The following is a 20,514-nucleotide window of genomic DNA, read 5'->3' on the forward strand; positions in this document are numbered from 1 at the left end:
TGATATCCCAACATATCCATGTTCTAAACATGGAACAAACTTCAACTTCACCTGCAACTAGCAAGGCTATAAGAGGGGCTGAGCAAAAGCGGTAACATTGCCAAACAACAGTTTGCTAGGAAGGCGGGTTAGAGGCTTTACATGGCAATATGGGAGGCATGATATAACAAGTGGTAGGTAGCACGACATAGCAATCAAACGAACAGCTAGCAAGCAAAGATAGAAGTGATTTTGAGGGTATGGTCATCTTGCCTGAGATCCCGCAAGGAAGAAGAACGAGTCCAAGATGTTGACGACCCAACATAGTCGAACGAATCCTCACAACTCCGGAATGAAACCGAGGCTAACGAGAGAAGCAACCCAGAAAGAAGCAAGCAACATAGTAAACAACCATCACATAAACATGGCATGATGCACAACCAAGTATGATGCATGTCCGGTTTAATGAGGCATGGCATGGCAGAGTGCACAAACAATACTACAAATTAAGTGGAGCTCAATATGCAACGAGTGGCATATTGACGAAACACCACATTCAATCATTTAGTTCACTCTCGTTTATGTACCGAACAATATTAGATGTTATTAAACATGGCAAAAGGTGAAGCATAATAAAACTACCTAACTAGGCAAGTTTAAATGAGGCCGGAACAACAAGCAACAAGTCCGGAAAAATCCTCATGTGCATATTTTAAAGTTGGTACTGATCTTCCCTAAACATAATTTTAGAGTTGTTAAACATGCAACGTACTGCCACCATGTTAAACTAGGCATTTTTCTACCCCATTTACATATAAAGTTTATTTAAAATGGAGCTACGGTTATTTAGTTATGAAATAAAACATTTTAACATGTCATTTGAGCAAATTTAATTAAACAACATTTTAAACATTTTAAACATGCATGAAAGTTGGGTATTATGAAACTAGATGAAATTCTAGTATTTTTCATATATAAAGTTTTTACAAAAGATGCACGGTTTGTGAGTTATGATATGCATGAACTAGAGGGACTATTCAGCAAAACTGGCAATTCGGGATAATTAGCTAAAATCGTCCAGCGGGAAAAACATGCGTTGGGCCAAAACTGTTGGGTGGTCCAACAGCAGGGGAAAAATAGAGGGGCATTGGGGTGAGAGTTCTCACCCTGGGCCAAAATCTGGCCCGATTCAGTGGTGAGGTGAGGCCGGCGGGGGTGTGACGCCCCGAGACCGTTCGCCAGGTGTCTTCCAGTTATTCGATGTTGTTGCCTTGTCATGCGCTTGCTTGTTGCATCTTGTCATGTCATCTTGTGCATTGCATCATCATGTTTTCAAAACTTCCATCCGTCCTGGTCTCCTCGTTCTTTCTGTTGTCCGTTCTGAGCCCAGAAACACTTGCACGCGCCCGCGGCATGTCCGAAATATTATTTTATAAGTGGCCGTAAAATGTTCTCAGAATGGGTTGAAAGTTGTCATGCGGTCTTATTTTAGTGTAGGTAGGCCGCCTGCCAAGTTTCATCGCATTCGGAGATCGTTTGACGCCCCAACGATTAACTATAGCGACAATATAGTCGGTCAAACGTCAGACGTTTTCGGTCTCCGGAAACAGTCGCCGGGCCTCTCTCTCTTTTCTCTTCTCTCAGCCTGAGGCCTTCTGCACAGCCCACTACCGACCTACCACCAGGCCTAGTCTAAGCTCTCTCGTTAGCCCGCGGCCCTCCTCGCACGTGCGTCCGAAAATTGTGCCGGACCCGACCTGAGCAGTCATCACCGTTGGATCTGGATCATCCCCAAATGTCTACAAAACATCTCCATTTTGTTTATTGGACTTCCTAACCTATATTTTTCTCAGCCGTCTAATTTAGATCGAAGGGCTTCCATTAGTCTGCATATAGACCCACTCACTATTTAAACCAGCAACCCTAAAACCTAGGAGTTTGTCCCATCGCCGCTGCCATCTGACCAAATCCCCCCTTGGGATCTCCCCTGCCCGATCCAACCCACCAACCAGCGCAACCCCTCCTCCTCTACTTGAGCTCCAGCTTGCACCCGCATGGAGCTCCTATGCGCCCAAGCTGCACCAGGCCTGAGCGACCCCGCCGGAGAGCGCCATCGCCGGAGCTCCTCCGTTCCTCACCCGAACCAGCATGTCGTTCTCACCGCCCTGCCCATTCTCTCTCTGTCGCTGAAGCTCTCTCTGCCTCACTGGACTCTCTCTGTTTTTCTCTCTAACAGCGATGTCACCGTCTTCTTCCCGGAGGAGTACCTCGACAAGAACGTCGCCGCGGTGCCCCGATCTTCCCCGGCGTGACCCCGTTCCGCTGATGCCCCTGCGCCATGCTGCCATGCCCATCCGCTGCTGTTGCAAGTTCCGCTGCCGGCGGCCGCGACCCGCTCCGTCCTGGCCTTTCTGCAGCCGTCCTGGTCTTCTCGCCGCGCCCGGATTCCTCGTCCTCGACCGAATCCATGCTCCATCTCGTTGTTCCCGGTGTACCCCATGATCGCCTTGTCGGCCTTCCCTGCAGCCTGCCGTTGCTGTCCCGTGCGCCGCCCCTGTTCGTCTGTAGCGAGCGCGTCGTCGCGCGTTGACTCAGGCCGAGTCGCTTCCCTGCCTGCCTTGCAAAGGCCCAGCGCGCCCTCCTACATCCTCCCCAGCAACTGGGCCTCGATCCATGTTGAGGCCAGCTGCGCACCCTCTTTTTTCCATGGTTGGGCCGGCTAGATTCTGCCCGAGATGTATTTTTTCCGCAGAACTTTTTAGCTAATTTCCCGAGTACTGCCAGTTTTGCAGAAACACCCTTGAACTTCATACATATTTTAACTCACAAACTAAGCATCACATGTAAAAACTTAATATATGAAAGTTGCTTAAATTGTTTAAATTGCTGTTTGTTTAAATTTGCTTAAATAACTTGCTAAAATGCTTTAATTCATAACTAAATAACCGTAGCTCGGATTTAAATAATCTTTATATGTAAATGGGGTGGAAAATGCCTAGTTTAACATGGTGCACTTTTCTTGCATGTTTAATAACTCAAAAATTGTGTTTAGGGCAGAACAGCACCAAACCTCAAAATATGCATACGGGGTTTTATCAGAATTGTTGTTCGTTGTTTCCGGCCTCATTTAAACTTTCCTAGATAGGTAGTTTTAATTTTTTCACCCCTTGCCATGTTAATCAACATTTAATATTGTTGGGTACATAAACAAGATCGAACTAAATAACTTGTCATGGTGTTTCGTCAATATGCAACGGAGTTGCATATTGAGCTCCACTTAATTTGTAGGATTGTTTGTGCACTTTGCCATGCCATGCATATTAAAACCGACATGCATCATACTTGGTTGTGCATCATGCCATGATTATGTGATGGTTGTTTACTATGTTGTTTGCTCCTTTCCGGTGTTGCTTCTTCGGGTTAGTTCCGATAACGTCACGTTTGTGAGGATTCGTTCGACTTCGTCCGTTTGTCTTCTTCATGGAATCGTTCTTCTTCCTTGCCGGATCTCAGGCAAGATGACCATACCCTCGAAATCACTTCTATCTTTGCTTGCTAGATGCTCGCTCTTTTGCTATGCCTATGTCGCGATACCTACCACTTGCTTATCATGCCTCCCATATTGCCATGTCAAGCCTCTAACCCACATTGTCCTAGCAAACCATTGTTTGGCTATGTTACCGCTTTGCTCAGCCCCTCTTATAGCGTTGTTAGTTGCAGGTGAAATGGAGTTTGTTCCTTGTTGGAACATGATTATTGTTGGGATCTCATAATATATCTTATTTACTTAATGCATCTATATACTTGGTAAAGGGTGGAAGGCTCGGCCTTATGCCTGGTGTTTTGTTCCACTCTTGCCGCCCTAGTTTCCGTCATACCGGTGTTATGTTCCTTGATTTTGTGTTCCTTAAATGGTTGGGTTATAATGGGAACCCCTTGACATTTCGCCTTGAATAAAACTCCTCCAGCAAGGCCCAACATTGGTTTTACCATTCGCCACCTAGCCTTTTCTTTCCCTTGGGTTCTGCAGACTCAAGGGTCATCTTTATTTAAACCCCCGGGCCAGTGCTCCTCTGAGTGTTGGTCCAACTTGTCAGCCGCCGGTGGCTACCAGGGGCAACTCTGGGCTGGCCTACCGGAAGTTTGAATAATCCGGTGTGCCCTGAGAACGAGATATGTGCAGCTCCTATCGGGATTTGTTGGCACATCTGGGTGGCTTTGCTGGTTTAGTTTTACCATTGTTGAAATGTCTTGTAACCGGGATTCCAAGCCTGATCGGGTCTTCCTGGGAGAAGGAATATCCTTCATTGACCGTGAGAGCTTGTGATGGGCTAAGTTGGAACACCCCTGCAGGGATTTGAACTTTTGAAAGTCGTGCCCGCGGTTATGGGTAGATGGGAATTTGTTAATGTCCGGTTGTAGAAAACCTAAAACTTATCTTAATTAAAATGCATCAACCGCGTGTGTAGCCATGATGGTCTCTTCTCGGCGGGGTCCGGGAAGTGAACACGGTGTTGGAGTTATGCTTGAATGTAAGTAGTCTAGGATCACTTCTTGATCATAGTTTCTCGAACGTGCTTTGACTCCTCTTCTCGCTCTCATTTGAGTATGTTAGGCACCATATATGCTAGTGCTTGCTGCAGCTCCACCTCACATACCTTTCCCTACCTATAAGCTTAAATAGTCTTGATCGCGAGGGTGTGAGATTGCTGAGTCCCCGTGACTCATAGTGTACTTCCAAAACCAGCTTTCAGGTGCCAATGATATTGTGCAGGTGACGCAACCGAGCTCAAGGTGGAGCTCGATGAAGATCGCGTTCATTATGTTGTTCCGTTTGTCAGTTGATTAGTAGTGGAGCCCAGTTGGGACGATCGGGGATCTGTGTAGCTTTTGGGGTAGTCTTCTTTTAATTTGGTTCCGTAGACGGACCTTGATTTTATCTGGATGTTGTAATGTTTTATTCATGTATTGTGTGAAGTGGCGATTGTAAGCCAACTACGTATCTCTTTCCCTTATGTATTACATGGGTTGTGTGAAGATTACCTGACTTGCGACATTGCTTACAATGCGGTTATGCCTCTAAGTCGTGCTTCGACACGTGGGAGATATATCCGCGTCATGGGCGATACAAGTTGGTAATCAGAGCCTTCCCCGACTTAGGAGCCCCCTGCTTGATCGAATCGCTGGCGTTATTGAGTCTAGAAAAATGTTTTGAGTCCTTAGGATTATATATATCGGAGAGTAGGATTCTTTTTACTCCTCAATCCCTTCGTTGCTCTGGTGAGGCATCCTGATGTAGAGTTTTGACTTTTCTCATCTCAAATTTCACTAAAAAATTTTAGGATCACGCAGGTATCTTGGAATCGTTCTGATGGTTTTGTGACGAGAACATTGTACTTGGTGCCTCCTGACATTTAGGGGTTGTGGCAGTGTCCCGGGGAGTTGAGCTCCGAGGTGTTGTCATCACAATTTTATCATTGCAGTTATGGAATACCTGAGTTCGCCGACATTGAAAATCTCTTTTATGCAGTTGTTGGTGAGATAACCTCGACGCCACCTAGTACCGGGGTGGGAGTTCGGGAGTATTGCCATAACTCGTATAACGGATGCTTTTTGAAGGTTGAGTAAATGATTTCCGAAGGTTCCTTGGTTGTGTGTTGAAGGATGGATACAGCTGGACGTGGGATTTGTTAGTTTTGGGTGAGATATTATGCTTCCCCTGTATCCCCAACACCTGATTACATAACTGGAAAGTTTCGGGAGTTTATAAGTGGGAATTCAAGTAGCTCCTAGGATATCTTTCCGACAGATGTATGATATGAAATTGGGGTTCGACGTCTAGTAGTCCGCCTATCCACGCTTGGTTTTACAATGGTCTCGTTGTGTCTTAAAGAGTCCTTGGCTATGCTGACTCGGGGACGCTTCGTATGTCATGTGCACTGCCTTTTACATGATGGTGCTGTATGATCGAGCCCGTGTAGGCCCCCCACGAAAACTTTGGACGAAATCTCTATCGTATGTTTGTTCCGGCTTATTTTGCAAGCCAATCCTTTGTCTTTTTGTTTTCAGTTGTGGTATTCGAGTTGCTTCAATGTCAAGTGTTGATTCCATACCTTTCCTAAGCGGTGTTCTCATGTTCCTATGTGAATAGTAATCCTTCTCGATCATCGAGTTTGTCATTTCAACTTCTTTTCAACTGGAGTGCTTCTCTTCTAGTGGATCCAATCTTTTTTCAACATCCGCAAGATCAACTCAAGTCTTCTCAACGGTGTTGTTTCATCCATCCCAAGTTGTCTTTGTTGTCCCTCCCTCACACCCTTGTTTCTTTAAGGACTCAGATTCCTTAATCAAGTATGCATTTTATCGACGGAAGTCTCTCCATTCTTTTCTTTCAATGTTCGTATCTGGTGATTCTCATGAAGATTCTCAGGAAGTTTCAAGTTCATCATTCGTCATTCTTTTCTTCTCCGGTGGATTCAAGCCAAACTTTGTTGATCATATCATTTTCCTCGTTTCAAATACCTTCTCATGTCGGTGCACCTCTTAATCTTCCACTCTCTCGCTATTCTATTGTTCCGAAGTGCTCAAGATATCTCGAAGATTCGTGTTTCCACTCTTCTTTGATTGAATCTCTTCGAGATTGTTATCTCATTCAAGCCATTTAATTAAACCGGTGCATTTTCTCTCTTTAAATAGTTCAACGGTGTTTCTTTTGAGTGGGCCCTAACCCATAGGTCTTTTCCTAGGATCTTACCTGACTCTTCTTATTTTCCTGGAGCAATCCTCAAATTTCTTTTCGAAGTTTGACGTAAGAATGATTTATCATCAGTCAAATGTCTTTCTCCAAGATCTTTCAAATTCTTTTCATAGTTGGCTCAACCTCTTCGCTTTTGATTCTTCCAGAGTGTCTAAATAATTCATGGTGGTGTTTCTCATCGTCATTCTTGGATTTTGAAGAGGAAGAAGAGTTTTTCCTCTAAATGTTGCTCCATTCTCTTCAAGATTCATGGTTCTAGCTTGACGCCATCCTCACATAATTGTTTTTGATTGTGAGAATTCTTTTCACCCATCCGGAGCAATTCAGGTGTCTTTTCAGTTTGATTCTCCAGAGCCCATCACCTCGGAAGTATTCATTCTCAGCTTTCAACTCTCTTTCTCTAAATCTTACCGGTGCATCATTCAAATATCCTCTAATCAGTTCATGATCTCTTCTTTCTCATGTATCTAAATTCCCTCAGGTATCTTCATTCGTTTTCCAATTCTTCCTAGTGAATTGTGCTTTTGCTACTTTCATGTTCAATTCTTATGGTGTTTCATTCACGATTTATCTTCCTTCGTTATCATATCAACTCATTCCTTGTTTCTAAATCCTACCAGTGGTTCTTTGAAGACCTTCTCAAGTTGTCACCATATCTATCTTAACCCTTTCTACGAGAATAAGTAGTATGCCAAATCCGTTGATTGTCATTAATTTAATTGGTGAAGGATAGGCATAATGTAATTCTTATTCTTGTTTCATTGAGTGAATTCAATTCCTTATTCCGGAGGTTCTTCATATCACATTCTTGGTTCGAAATGCTTTATCTTTTCTTTTCCCGGAGTTCCAAGCTCTCTCAATTTTCTCATCATGAAGATCCATCTAATCATTGCAAGTCTTCACCTTGTGTTTTCAACTTATCTTTCATTTTTGATTGATCATTTCTTTTATTACCGGAGTTCTCATGAAAGCTCTACAAGATGGTTCATCAAGGATTTAATTCTTTCTCGAAGTGTTCATCAAGATTCTTTTCAGAGGAGTCCAAATATTCTTCATCTTGCAATCCGGAGTGCAATTCTTTCTACCTTATCATTGGAGGTGGTGTTATGTCAATCTTGATAATTTTCCTTCGTGTTTCATGATTCACAAGTTATCAAGAATGAGATATTTTAAATCCATCAATCTAGTAATTGGAGTTACCTTGGGTTATATTTCACCTAAAGCTTTTCCTAAGGATTGTTGCTATTTATGGTGCTTATAAATGATCCAAGTTCTTCATTTATCCTCCTGATGAAATAAGTTTCTCGTCTCCTTACTCATATCAATCCAATCTATTGTTTTCCATTAGCGCCAAGTTGTCAACTCATAATTTTGATATGTTGCTCTCTTCACCCATCATCCCATTTTTGTCAACTTCACGTTCAATTCCTTCCATTTACAGCCGGAGTGCTGCCCAAATTATACCAGTCTTATTCTTTCTCTATCTTGTTTTTAACCGGAGCGTTGTGTTTATCATTCCTCTTCTAACCGGAGTCTCATCCTAGTGATTTCATTTTGCCAAGCTCATTTCCTCACCTTCCTTTTCCAATCGGAGTGTTGTTGTAATTCATCTTTACCGTCCCTTGTACATCTTGTTTGCAACCGGAGTGCTTGCATGTACTTCTTGTCCATTGCAACCCTTTTCTTATGTCTTTCAACCTAAGAGGTTCTAGTAATGTTCCTTGTTCCACTTTCATAACAGAGTGTTTTCAACTTCGCTCATCTCCGTTGCAATTCTTTCTTTCAAGTTGTTCAACTTTACAAGGTTCTTTGGTTTCACTTGTTTGTCAAAGAAGCAACTTAGTTTTACCTCTTCTCTTTCCTCTTCCTTTTCCCTCCGGTGCCATTCTAGATCTCGGGACAAGATCCTCTCGTAGTGGTGGAGTGTTGTGACGCCCCGAGACCGTTGCGCCGGGTGTCTTCCAGTTATTCGATGTTGTTGCCTTGTCATGCGCTTGCTTGTTGCATCTTGTCATGTCATCATGTGCATTGCATCATCATGTTTTCAAAACTTTCATCCGTCCCGGTCTCCTCGTTCTTTCCGTTGTCCGTTCTGAGCCCAGACACACTTGCACGCGTCCGCGGCATGTCCGAAATATTATTTTATAAGTGGCCAGAAAATGTTCTTGGAATGGGTTGAAAGTTGACGTGCGGTCTTATTATGGTGTAGGTAGGCCGCCTGCCAAGTTTCATCGCATTCGGAGATCGTTTGACGCCACAACGATTAACTATAGCGACAATATAGTCGGTCAAACGTCGGACGTTTTCGGTCTCCGGAAACAGTCGCTGGGCCTCTCTCTCTTTTCTCTTCTCTCAGCCTGAGGCCTTCTGCACAGCCACTACCCACCTACCGCCAGGCCTAGTCTAAGCTCTCTCGTCAGCCCACGGCCCTCCTCGCTCGCGCGTCTGAAAATTGTGTCGGACCTGACCCGAGCAGTCGTCACCGTTTGATCCAGATCATCCCCAAACATCTACAAAACATCTCCGTTTTGTTTATTGGACTTCCTAACCTATATTTTTCTCAGCCGTCTGATTTGGATCGAAGGGCTTCCATTAGCCTGCATATAGACCCACTCACTATTTAAACCAGCAACCCTAAAACCTAGGAGTTTGTCCCATCGCCGCCGCCATCTGACCAAATCCCCCCTTGGGATCTCGCCTGCCCGATCTAACCCACCAACCAGCGCAACCCCCTCCTCCTCTGCTCGACCTCTAGCCTGTACCCCCATGGAGCTCCTATGCGCCCGAGCTGCACCAGGCTCGAGCGACCCCACCAGAGAGCGCCACCGCCGGAGCTGCTCCGTTCCTCGCCCGAACCAGCATGCCGTTCTCACTGCCCTGCCCACTATATCTCCGTCGCTGAAGCCCTCTCTGCCTCACTGGACTCTCTGTTTTTCTCTGTAACAGCGATGCCGCCGTCTTCTTCCCGGAGGAGTACCTTGACAAGAACGTCGCCCGCGGTGCCCCGATCTTCCCCGGCGCGACCTCGTTCCGCTGATGCCCCTGCGCCATGCTGCCATGCCCAGTCGCTGCTGCTGTAAGTTCCGCTGCCGGCGGCCGCGACCCGCTCCATCCCGACCTTTCTGCAGCCGTCCTGGTCTTCTCCCCGCGCCCGAATTCCTCGTCCTCGACCGGCTCCGTGCTCCATCCTGCTGTTCCCGGTGTACCCCACGATCGCCTCGCCGGCCTTCCCAGCAGCCCGCCGTTGCTGTCCCATGCGCCGCCCCTGTTCGTCTGCAGCGAGCGCGTCGTCGCGCGTTGACTCAGGCCAAGCCGCTTCCCTGTCTGCCTCGCAAAGGCCCAGCGCGCCCTAATGCAGCCTCCCCAGCAACTGGGCCTCGGCACATGGTGAGGCCAGCTGCGCGCCCTATTTTTTTCCATGGTTGGGCCGACTAGATTCGGCCCGAGATGTATTTTTTCCGCAAAACATTTTAGCTAATTTCGTGAGTACTGCCAGTTTTGCAGAAACACCCTTGAAGTTCATACATATTTTAACTCACAAACTAAGCATCACATGTAAAAACTTAATATATGAAAGTTGCTTAGAATTTTGTGTAGTTTCATAATATGTCTTTTCCATCCATGTTTAAATTGTTTAAAATGCTGTTTGTTTAAATTTGCTTAAATAACTTGCTAAAATGCTTTAATTCATAACTAAATAACCGTAGCTCGGATTTAAATAATATTTATATGTAAATGGGGTGGAAAATGCCTAGTTTAACATGGTGCACTTTTCTTGCATGTTTAATAACTCAAAAATTGTGTTTAGGGCAGAACAGTACCAAACCTCAAAATATGCATATGGGGTTTTACCGGAATTGTTGTTCGTTGTTTCCGGCCTCATTTAAACTTGCCTAGATAGGTAGTTTTCATTTGCTTCACCCCTTGCCATGTTAATCAACATTTAATATTGTTGGGTACATAAACGAGATCGAACTAAATAACTTGTCATGGTGTTTCGTCAATATGCAACAGAGTTGCATATTGAGCTCCACTTAATTTGTAGGATTGTTTGTGCACTTTGCCATGCCATGCATATTAAAACCGGACATGCATCATACTAGGTTGTGCATCATGCCATGATTATGTGATGGTTGTTTACTATGTTGTTTGCTCCTTTCCGGTGTTGCTTCTTCGGGTTAGTTCCGATAACGTCACGTTTGTGAGGATTCGTTCGACTTCGTCCGTTTGTCTTCTTCATGGACTCGTTCTTCTTCCTTGCGGGATCTCAGGCAAGATGACCATACCCTTGAAATCACTTCTATATTTGCTTCCTATATGCTTGCTCTTTTGCTATGCCTATGTCGCGATACCTACCACTTGCTTATCATGCCTCTCATATTGCCATGTCAAGCCTCTAACCCACCTTGACCTAGCAAACTGTTGTTTGGCTATGTTACCGCTTTGCTTAGCCCATCTTATAGCGTTGTTAGTTGCAGGTAAAGATGGAGTTTGTTCCTTGTTGGAACATGATTATTGTTGGGATATCACAATATATCTTATTTACTTAATGCATCTATATACTTGGTAAAGGGTGGAAGGCTCGACCTTATGCCTGGTGTTTTGTTCCACTCTTGCCACCCTAGTTTCTATCATACCAGTGTTATGTTCCTTGATTTTGCGTTCCTTACACGGTTGGGTTATAATGGGAACCCCTTGACAGTTCGCCTTGAATAAAACACCTCCAGCAAGGCCCAACGTTGGTTTTACCATTCGCCACCTAGCCTTTTCTTTCCCTTGGGTTCTACAGACTCAAGGGTCATCTTCATTTAAACCCCCGGGCCAGTGCTCCTCTGAATGTTGGTCCAACTTGTCAGCCGCCGGTGGCTACCAGGGGCAACTCTGGGCTGGCCTACCGGAAGTTTGGACAATCCAGTGTGCCCTGAGAACGAGATATGTGCAGCTCCTATCGGGATTTGTCGGCACATCCGGGTGGCTTTGCTGGTTTAGTTTTACCATTGTCGAAATGTCTTGTAACCGGGATTCCGAGCCTGGTCGGGTCTTCCCGGGAGAAGGAATATCCTTCGTTGACCGTGAGAGCTTATGATGGGCTAAGTTGGGACACCCCTGCAGGGCTTTGAACTTTCGAAAGCCATGCCCGCGGTTATGGGCAGATGGGAATTTGTTAATGTCCGGTTGTAGAAAACCTGAAACTTATCTTAATTAAAATGCATCAACCGCGTGTGTAGCCGTGATGGTCTCTTCTCGGCGGGGTCCGGGAAGTGAACACGGTGTTGGAGTTATGCTTGAACGTAACTAGTCTAGGATCACTTCTTGATCATAGTTTCTCGAATGTGCTTTGCCTCCTCTGCTCGCTCTCGTTTGCGTATGTTAGCCACCATATATGCTAGTGCTTGCTGCAGCTCCACCTCACATACCTTTCCCTACCTATAAGCTTAAATAGTCTTGATTGCGAGGGTGTGAGATTCCTGAGTCCCCGTGACTCACAGTTTACTTCCAAAACCAGCTTGCAGGTGCCGATGATATTGTGCAGGTGACGCAACTGAGCTCAAGGAGGAGCTCGATGAAGATCGTGTTTGTTATGTTGTTCCGTTTGTCAGTTGATCAATAGTGGAGCCCAGTTGGGAAGATCGGGGATATGTATAGCTTTTGGGGTGGTCTTCTTTTAATTTGGTTCCGTAGACGGACCTTGATTGTATCTGGATGTTGTAATGTTTTATTCATGTATTGTGTGAAGTGGTGATTATAAGCCAACTATGTATCTCTTTCCCTTATGTATTACATGGGTTGTGTGAAGATTACCTCACTTGCGACATTGCTTACAATGCGGTTATGCCTCTAAGTTGTGCTTCGACAAGTGGGAGATATAGCCGCATCGTGGGCATTATAGTGGGTGCGCAGCTGGGCCGGCTGGTGCGGCCCATGGCGCGTAGGAGTCGTGCCGACTTAGCGCTGCTTGCTGGGAGCGGTTGCTGGGCCTTGAGGAGGTACATGGTCCATGTGCGGTTAACGCACGGGTGCGCTCGACCAGTTTCTCAAACCAGAGGATGGAGCGGCAGCCGACGGAGCTCCGGTGACGGAGGAAGTCGGAGCTCGCCGGGGATGGAGAGATCCGGGTATAGGGTCCCCAGATCCGGCGATGGTCGAGGCGCTGGGACCCACATGGCAAGCATTAAGAGGTGGATGGGGCAGCGCCGTGGTGCCTAGGTACCTGCGGAAGAGATAGAGGGTGAGGGAGAGAGGGAGAAGAAGATGGGGAAGGAGCAAGGCGGCGCCGGCTGGCCTGAGGTGGAGGTCCCTGGCGGTGGCGCTTCGGTGGCCGGCAGGAGGAGGCAGAGCGTGAGGCGCCGCGGGGCTCCAGCTGGAGGAGGCCTACAAGTGGGCGAGCGAGTGCGCTCGGGCGCACAACAGTGGGGCGATTCGGGCCCGGGCAGTCCCAATTCGGGCCCTGCGGGCCGCAGGGAGGCCGGGCGGCATGGAGGCCGCGGATTGGAGGGGGAGCGGCGGCTTGGCGACGTGGCAGCACCCAGTTGGCCGGGGAGATGCCTCAGGTGGCGGCTCGGTGGGTGGGGCGCGACAAGTGGCTGCGGGGCAGCGGCTGTGTGCGAAATCTGAGGAGGGGAGGCTAGAGGTAGGTGGAGGGCTAGGGATGGCCAAAAATGGAAGGGAAAGGTTTATATATAGACACAGGGACAAGGTTAGGGGGATTTGGGGGCTTCCGGAGCCCTCCGATCGTGATCCGACGGCTCCGGTCGGAGGGGAGGGGTTAGATGGGTCTAGTGGGTTGCAGGTGGGCCGTGTAGACGGTCTGGGGAGGAAAGGGAGGGAAAGCTCGGCAACAGTTTTCAGAGGCTGAAAACGTTCGACGATTTGACCAACAATATTGTCGCTATAGTTATCCGTTGGGGCGTCAAACGGACTCCGAATGCGATGAAATTTGGCAGGCGGCCGATCTACACTATAACACCGCATGCCAACTTTCAACCCATTCCGAGAACATTTTTATGCCACTGATAAAATAATATTTCGAAGGTGCCGCAGGCGCGTGCGAGTGTCTCTAGGCTCAGAACGGGCAACGGAGAGAACCGGGGAACCCGGATGGATGCAAGTTTTGAAAACATGATGATGCAATGCACATGATGACATGGCAAGATGCAACACTCAAGTGAAAGACAAGGCAACAACAACAAATAACTGGAAGACACCTGGCGCGACAGACTCGGAGCGTTACACTTTTGTACAGGCCTTGCCTCAGTTGCATGTAACCCCTTGTACAAAGCCAGGCGCAGACCCTGAGCAACAGAGAAATAAATGAAGCGTTGGGGCCCTTGAAAAGTGGCTTGCATGCATAAGCATTACATGAGCATCACATGTTCATGTCGATAAGATCGCATTTGGCATCATTTCCATCTGCAAAAACTGCCGGCTCCTGCCGAAGACTTGGCCTCCTAAAGGACATGGAAGTATGAAGCCTACACTGTGACCTCCGGCAAGCCAAACAGATAAGTTCTATCTCTTGTCCATAATTGTTCTATAAGCAAAAACTTGTGCATAAGCAAACCTCACCGCTTTTTGAAACTTAGGTGCTCCCATCCCTTGACTCGAACGTTGCTTCGGTCGGGATGGTCGCAGTGACCCTTGATGAAAAAATATTGGCGGGGGGCTGGTCCCTCATCACAATTTGTGCCCGGTAGGCCCAACTCCCCGGCAACAAAATAGAGGGTACCGGCAGGATAGCCTGCCAGGGGAAACTCGTTTATTTAAAAATATAGAGGCATTACACCTCTGCACGGACATGTACATGCACGAGTCCTTGACAAGGTTCATCTTTTTCATTAACATACTGATCAAACAAGTACAAAACTTAAAAGACCACGGACATGGATTCTAGAGATTACATTATTTGAACTAAAATTTGGCAAGTGCCTACAGATTTAAGATTGAAAAAGGATAAATGTCGTGATGCCTCCACTTTTTCCTCTCCTTCTTTGAAACTACAAGAAGAGATGAAGAAGGTGGAGGAAAGGCCTGGCTGGGATTAGGCACCTCCCCAGGATCAGGATGGCGTCGTCCCCTACCTAGGAGGAATGAACTGAAGCGAAGGGGGACAGTGGTGCTGAAGGAAGCCCAGACGGGGCGGCGAGGTCACCGGCAAACACGACTCATCGGAATGGTCGCCCCCGTTCTTGGTGCATCGTGGGTTGCCGCTACCTCCCGTATCGCTACCGTCCGAAGCCCCCATCACGGCAGTCGTGTCAGGCACCATGCTCTCCGGGAAACCCCATAAAGAGCATGGTCGTCCCCGACGGCCCTGATATCAGAAGCCACCGCACATTCAAAAGACGTGTATGGGAGCAAAAAGCCCTCCTGCACGACAAGCGGACAATACCTAGGGGGTCAAGTTCGCCTTTGCTAATGGCAATCCCATTCTGCAACCCCTCTCCAGCGCCGTGAGGGGAGGAGGAATGGGCCACAGTCGACTACTGCACCCTGCATCCGTTACGGACCTCGGCATGGTGCCGCCTGCGCTGCCTCCCACTAGAATTGAAGCCGCAGGCGGCCCGGTGACAAGCACACCAGAGTCGCCACCTCTCGTGTTACCGTTGCGCCGCCCGTGCGTCCTCCCGAGATTTACAGGAAGATGGGGAAGGGACGCTCCCCGACAAAGGCGAAACCATGCCTCGTAGGGGTTTGCACCAGACTCACTCCCCAAGCATCAGCCTGAGCTTTCGACGTTGCCAACCTCAAGGTACTGCCTGGGGCCTGGCCCTGCTCTTCCCTTCAACATAACCAGCAGGAAGCAGAGGATGGAGGAGAAGGGATGCGAGGATGAATGACTTCGCTCCTCCCCCGCCCCTCCTTTTATAGGCGGGTCAGGGAAGAGAGTCGATCCCTCAAGCGGTAACCGCCGCCCTCCTCCACCAATTCAAGAAGGCCGGCCCCCTGCCTTGATGCTCTCCACACCATGTGCCTCTGTTACCTACCCCGTGTGATGCATGCAACATACATGGCTAAGGATAAGGGCATGGTGGGAAGAGTGAATTGGAAGTTACTCCCCCATGCGTTAAAGTCATTCATGGGCCATTACAAGAGTGGCCCCACCACGATTGGCTTTATGCGACGTGCGTGAAAACCGGAAACCGGCCCAGACTCAAGTTAATAAAGAAGCAAAGAAGATCTCTAGCCAGCCAATTCCATGCCCCTGCCTGTGCACTTCTTAGGGCCTCCCCTGATGATGCCCGGCAGCATGTTCGGGCCAGGCCCGGGGGCTTCTGTCGGTGCAACAAACCCTGGGTCCATTGCCCAGACTGTGCACAGGCATGAGAACAAGATCACAGCACCAAGGTCAGACTGATGCACAAGGGATCAGTTCTTCGAAGGACCAGCGTGCAGCTCAAGAGGATCAAGACTAACCGGAGAAGCAAGATATCACTAGGGAAAGACCTCCCTTGCGCGACAAGTGAGCCTGGCGAGGATGGGGTTACCCCCGGAAGCAAGCTTCCAGATCATCTCGGTAGGCCTGCCGGGGCTAGCGAGGGCGAGCCACGCCACCACTCCACCTCATAACCAACCCAAGTCGTCAATCAGTGCGGTGTCAAGCTCCAAAGTGACTAAGTGGCTGCTATTCGCCACATGGCAGCCACGTCCTACAGAAAACACCTCCAAGTGACACCCGTCCTGCGACGTGTCAAGCAAGCAGGCGTGGAGCTGGCAAAACAATCCGGCAGAGCCTGCCATGCGATCTTTGATGTGATGTTGAGCAGCACATTTAATGCGCTCTGTCAGCGCATAGAGTTAGATATGATAGCACTGTTTGCTATCTAATCAGTGCATAATCACTAATTTGCCACTTTGGTGACTCCTTGATCTATAAAAGGAGGCCCATGGCGACTGTAGAAGGGGTTGGTCAGGTGGGTGGCTAATCCACACCCTCACATACTCATACGCGTGTAGTCGCTCTGGCCCCGAGGAAACCCTGTCGGGAAAGCATGCTGCCTCACCACCATTTTCCCCCATCAATCCACCAAAGTAGGAGTAGGGTTTTACGCCTCACGGCGGCCCGAACCTGGGTAAAAACTGCCCGTGTGATCTCTGTCGTGTTGTTCCTCACTCCTCCGCTATTTGTGCAACGTGCCACCCCCCAGCCAAACCAGAAAGGGACTCTTGGTACCATAGGTGGCCGTGGTTTCCCGTGATAGGTTTTTACCTAGAAAAAAAATTAAGAGGAAGCTTTCGAGACAAAGCGCCGCCATCTCGAGGTGGAACTTGGGCAGAACCAATCTAGGGCTCCGGTGGAGCTGTTCTGCCGGGGAAACATCTCTCCCGGAGGGGGAAATCATCATCATCGTCATCACCAACGATCCTCTCATCGAGAGGGGGCCAATATCCATCAACATCTTCCCCAGCACCATCTCCTCTCAAACCCTAGTTCATCTCTTGTATCCGATCTTTGTCTCAAAACCTCAGATTAGTACCTATGGGTTGCTAGTAGTGTTGATTACTCCTTGAAGTTGCTGCTAGTTGGTTTATTCGGTGGAACATCATATGTTTAAATCCTTAATGATAATTATTAATCCTTTTATTATGAACATGAATATTCTTTGTGATTAGTTACGTTTGTTCCTGAGGACATGGGAGAAGTCTTGTTATAAGTAATCATGTGAATTTGGTGTTCATTCGATATTTTGATGAGATGTATGTTGTCTCCCCTCTAGTGGTGTTATGTGAACATCGACTACATGACACTTCACCATTTTTTGGGCCTAGGGGAAGGCATTGGGAAGTAATAAGTAGATGATGGGTTGCTAGAGTGACAGAAGCTTAAACCGTAGTTTGTGCGTTGCTTCGTAAGGGGCTGATTTGGATCCATATGTTTTATGCTATGGTTAGATTTATATTAATTCTTCTTTCGTAGTTGTTGGGGATATGACTATTGGATATGACCCTCCCAGGAGGGGCCGGGTTATCCCAATGGCAGTTCATGAACCAAGCCCATGAACATGTTGAAGATGGCGGTTCATGTAGTAGGCTTGTTAAAGGGCCCACAACCCAAAGGCGGCTTAAGGCACTTGTATGGTAAGGCATGTAAGATAAGTCACTGGGCCGGACACGTTTGTATGAGCCGGCCGGGACTCTGTAGGCCGTGGGGCGTCAACCCGTGTATATAAGGGGATGACCCTGGCAGCGGCTTAGGGCAAGAAACAACAGATCGAAAGCGAGGCTAAGCGTATTCGCTCCTTGGTAATCGAAACCGTAGCAATACTATCTCAAACTGGATTAGACTTTTACGTTCATCGTAAGGGGCCGAACCAGTATAACTCCTCGTGTCCTTTGTCCTGTTTTAACCCCTTTAAGCTAACTACGTCGCAATGGCTCCACAACTAAGTCCTTCCACTAGGACATCTTCCGTGAAAATTCCACGCCAGTTGGCGCCCACCGTGGGGCCTGTCCATGGTGGTTTTGAGTTCTTGAAGGGCAGCTTTGAAGGGATCAAGGGATACGCTGTGGGCTAGATGACCAAGAGTCGTCGCGGCAAGCTCTACATTGACGACGCCGGCTGGGACCCTGAGGCCGGCTCAATTGAGTACGGGTACCAGATCCCCTTCGGCGGAATCCACGTCTTCATAGGCAAGATCGGCCAACCGGGCCCTAAGCCGGACATCTACACCGACATCATCGAGACGGCTCAGCGTGCACGACCCACCCGGGTTCAACCCGCCGTGAAGCGTGCTTTGTTGGATTTATCCAAGGGGCTGAATTGGAGGGCTCTGTGTTTGGCGGTGAGACGGCCATCTACTCTGTTGGTGAATCATCCACGGGTGAGACCAACTCAATGTATCAACTACATGACGTACGGCTTGGGGGCTATTCCGATGGTGACAGTATTCTGGACCCCCACGAGCCGCCGAACAAGGTGGCGATCTTCATGGCTGGCACCCAGCCAGTTCTTAGTTCGACAGCCGCCATGGCTATGACTTCCAACACAGCGGCGGTAACGGCGGCGGGTGTTGGCGGATCAGCACGCCCACCGGCTCAACAGATTTGTTGGAGGCTCTGGCGACTCTGATTGGAGTGAAGGTAACCCCAAACAACCAGGAACAGCATAAGGTGGATGTGGCCATGCTGCGTGATGAGATAGCGCAAGCCAAGGTAGAGCTAGTGGTGGAACACGCTAGGATGACCGCAGAGCGGGCCGTTTTAGTGCCTAAGCGAAGCGGATTCATATCGTCTCACGTTGAATCAGAACGCTTCAAACGAAGACTTGAGGAGAAAACACCAGAGTCGTCTGCCCTTGGTTTATGAATTGAGAAGCCTCTTCAGCACGCATGGTGCGGGGGCCAGTAACCCGCCCATGGTAAACCAGATGACTGAAGCACCAAGGGGTGGAGCGCCAGTTCAGCCACATGTGATGGGTTCCCCGCACATGAATAACACCCCACCTCAGCACGTGGTGACGCCGCCGGGTCATTATTCTACCCCTTTGGACAATATGATTGTTGCAGCTATGCGATTAGCGGCTTTGCGAGTCGAGGGTGAGTCTCCGACAACAGTTGAAACCCGAAGGTCCAGGGAACTTCTTCAAACAGCGCTAGTACAGCAGCAAGCTTATTCTTATAGTCGTGACCGGATTCATTCGACCCCTTGTCCAAGCCGGAGCTACAGTAGGTACATTGACTCGCCAGCAGTTTCGAGTACCGAGCAGCACCGTAACCAACCCTGGGGGCATGACCCGGTGCGCAATGGTGCTGAGGCACAGAATTTGGTGGACCAGGGCAGAGCGCGCCAGGAGGCCGAGCTGGCATCTCGGCTGGCGTTCATCAGCGCGCGCCGGTTTACCCGACAACTTCAGTGGAGGCAGGTGTGACTTCTAGAACTTGGGGTGTGCCGTGTTTAATGGCGGCTCTGCAAAATGAGCATTTGCCCAAGGACTCCAAGGGCCCTCATAAGGTGCCTAATTACACAGTAGATTAGCCCCCTAAGGCTTGGGTGGAGAGTTATGAGATGGCTATGGAGATGCCGGATGTTAGTGAGGCTGCATATGCTAAGTATTTCACCATGATGCTGGAAGGGACGGCTCGTACTTGGTTGAAGGGGCTACCTTCCAACTCCATTGGGTCGTGGGCCGAGCTGAAGGCCCGGGTTACCCAAAATTGCAAAGATACGTGCAAGCAGCCTATGTCAATCGTGGATTTGGTTTCTTGTGTTCAAGCCGAGGGAGAATCAATGACTAGCTGGGTGCATCGGGTCTCTACTATCATACATTCTTCAGATAATATCAACGTCGGCTCAGCGATTTTAATGTTGGAGAAAAATTGTCGTTTTCTTCCACTCAAGCAAAAGCTTGGGCGGCTTAAACGTCATTGCAGTGACATGGGTGAGCTCATGGCGGCTCTTGTCAAGTATGCCGACTCTGATAGTACCAAGGACCCCAACTCTGAGGATGAACGACCGGGAAAGGGAAAGAAGAGTAGTGATATGAGGGGGCAGCAGCACAACCCAGCCCATCAGGGCGGTAACAATAAGTGCAAAGCTAATGATTTTGTGGCTAACACCAGTGCATGGAATTATAACCAGCATCATAAGGGGAGGCTGGTTCAAGGGACAAAATTTGACCTTGAAGCGATAATGAATCAGCCATATCCAAAGCACGGAACTCAGGAGAAGCCGTCTACCCATCTATGGAAGGATTGCAGCATTATGAGACAATTCAGGGAGTCTTTCCAACACAACCATGGTCCAAATGGTGGTTTAGGGTCTGGCCCTCATGGTCCGGGTCA

The sequence above is a fragment of the Triticum dicoccoides genome, chromosome 3A (genome assembly GCF_002162155.2).
Source record: "Triticum dicoccoides isolate Atlit2015 ecotype Zavitan chromosome 3A, WEW_v2.0, whole genome shotgun sequence".
Classification (NCBI taxonomy): Eukaryota; Viridiplantae; Streptophyta; class Magnoliopsida; order Poales; family Poaceae; genus Triticum; species Triticum dicoccoides.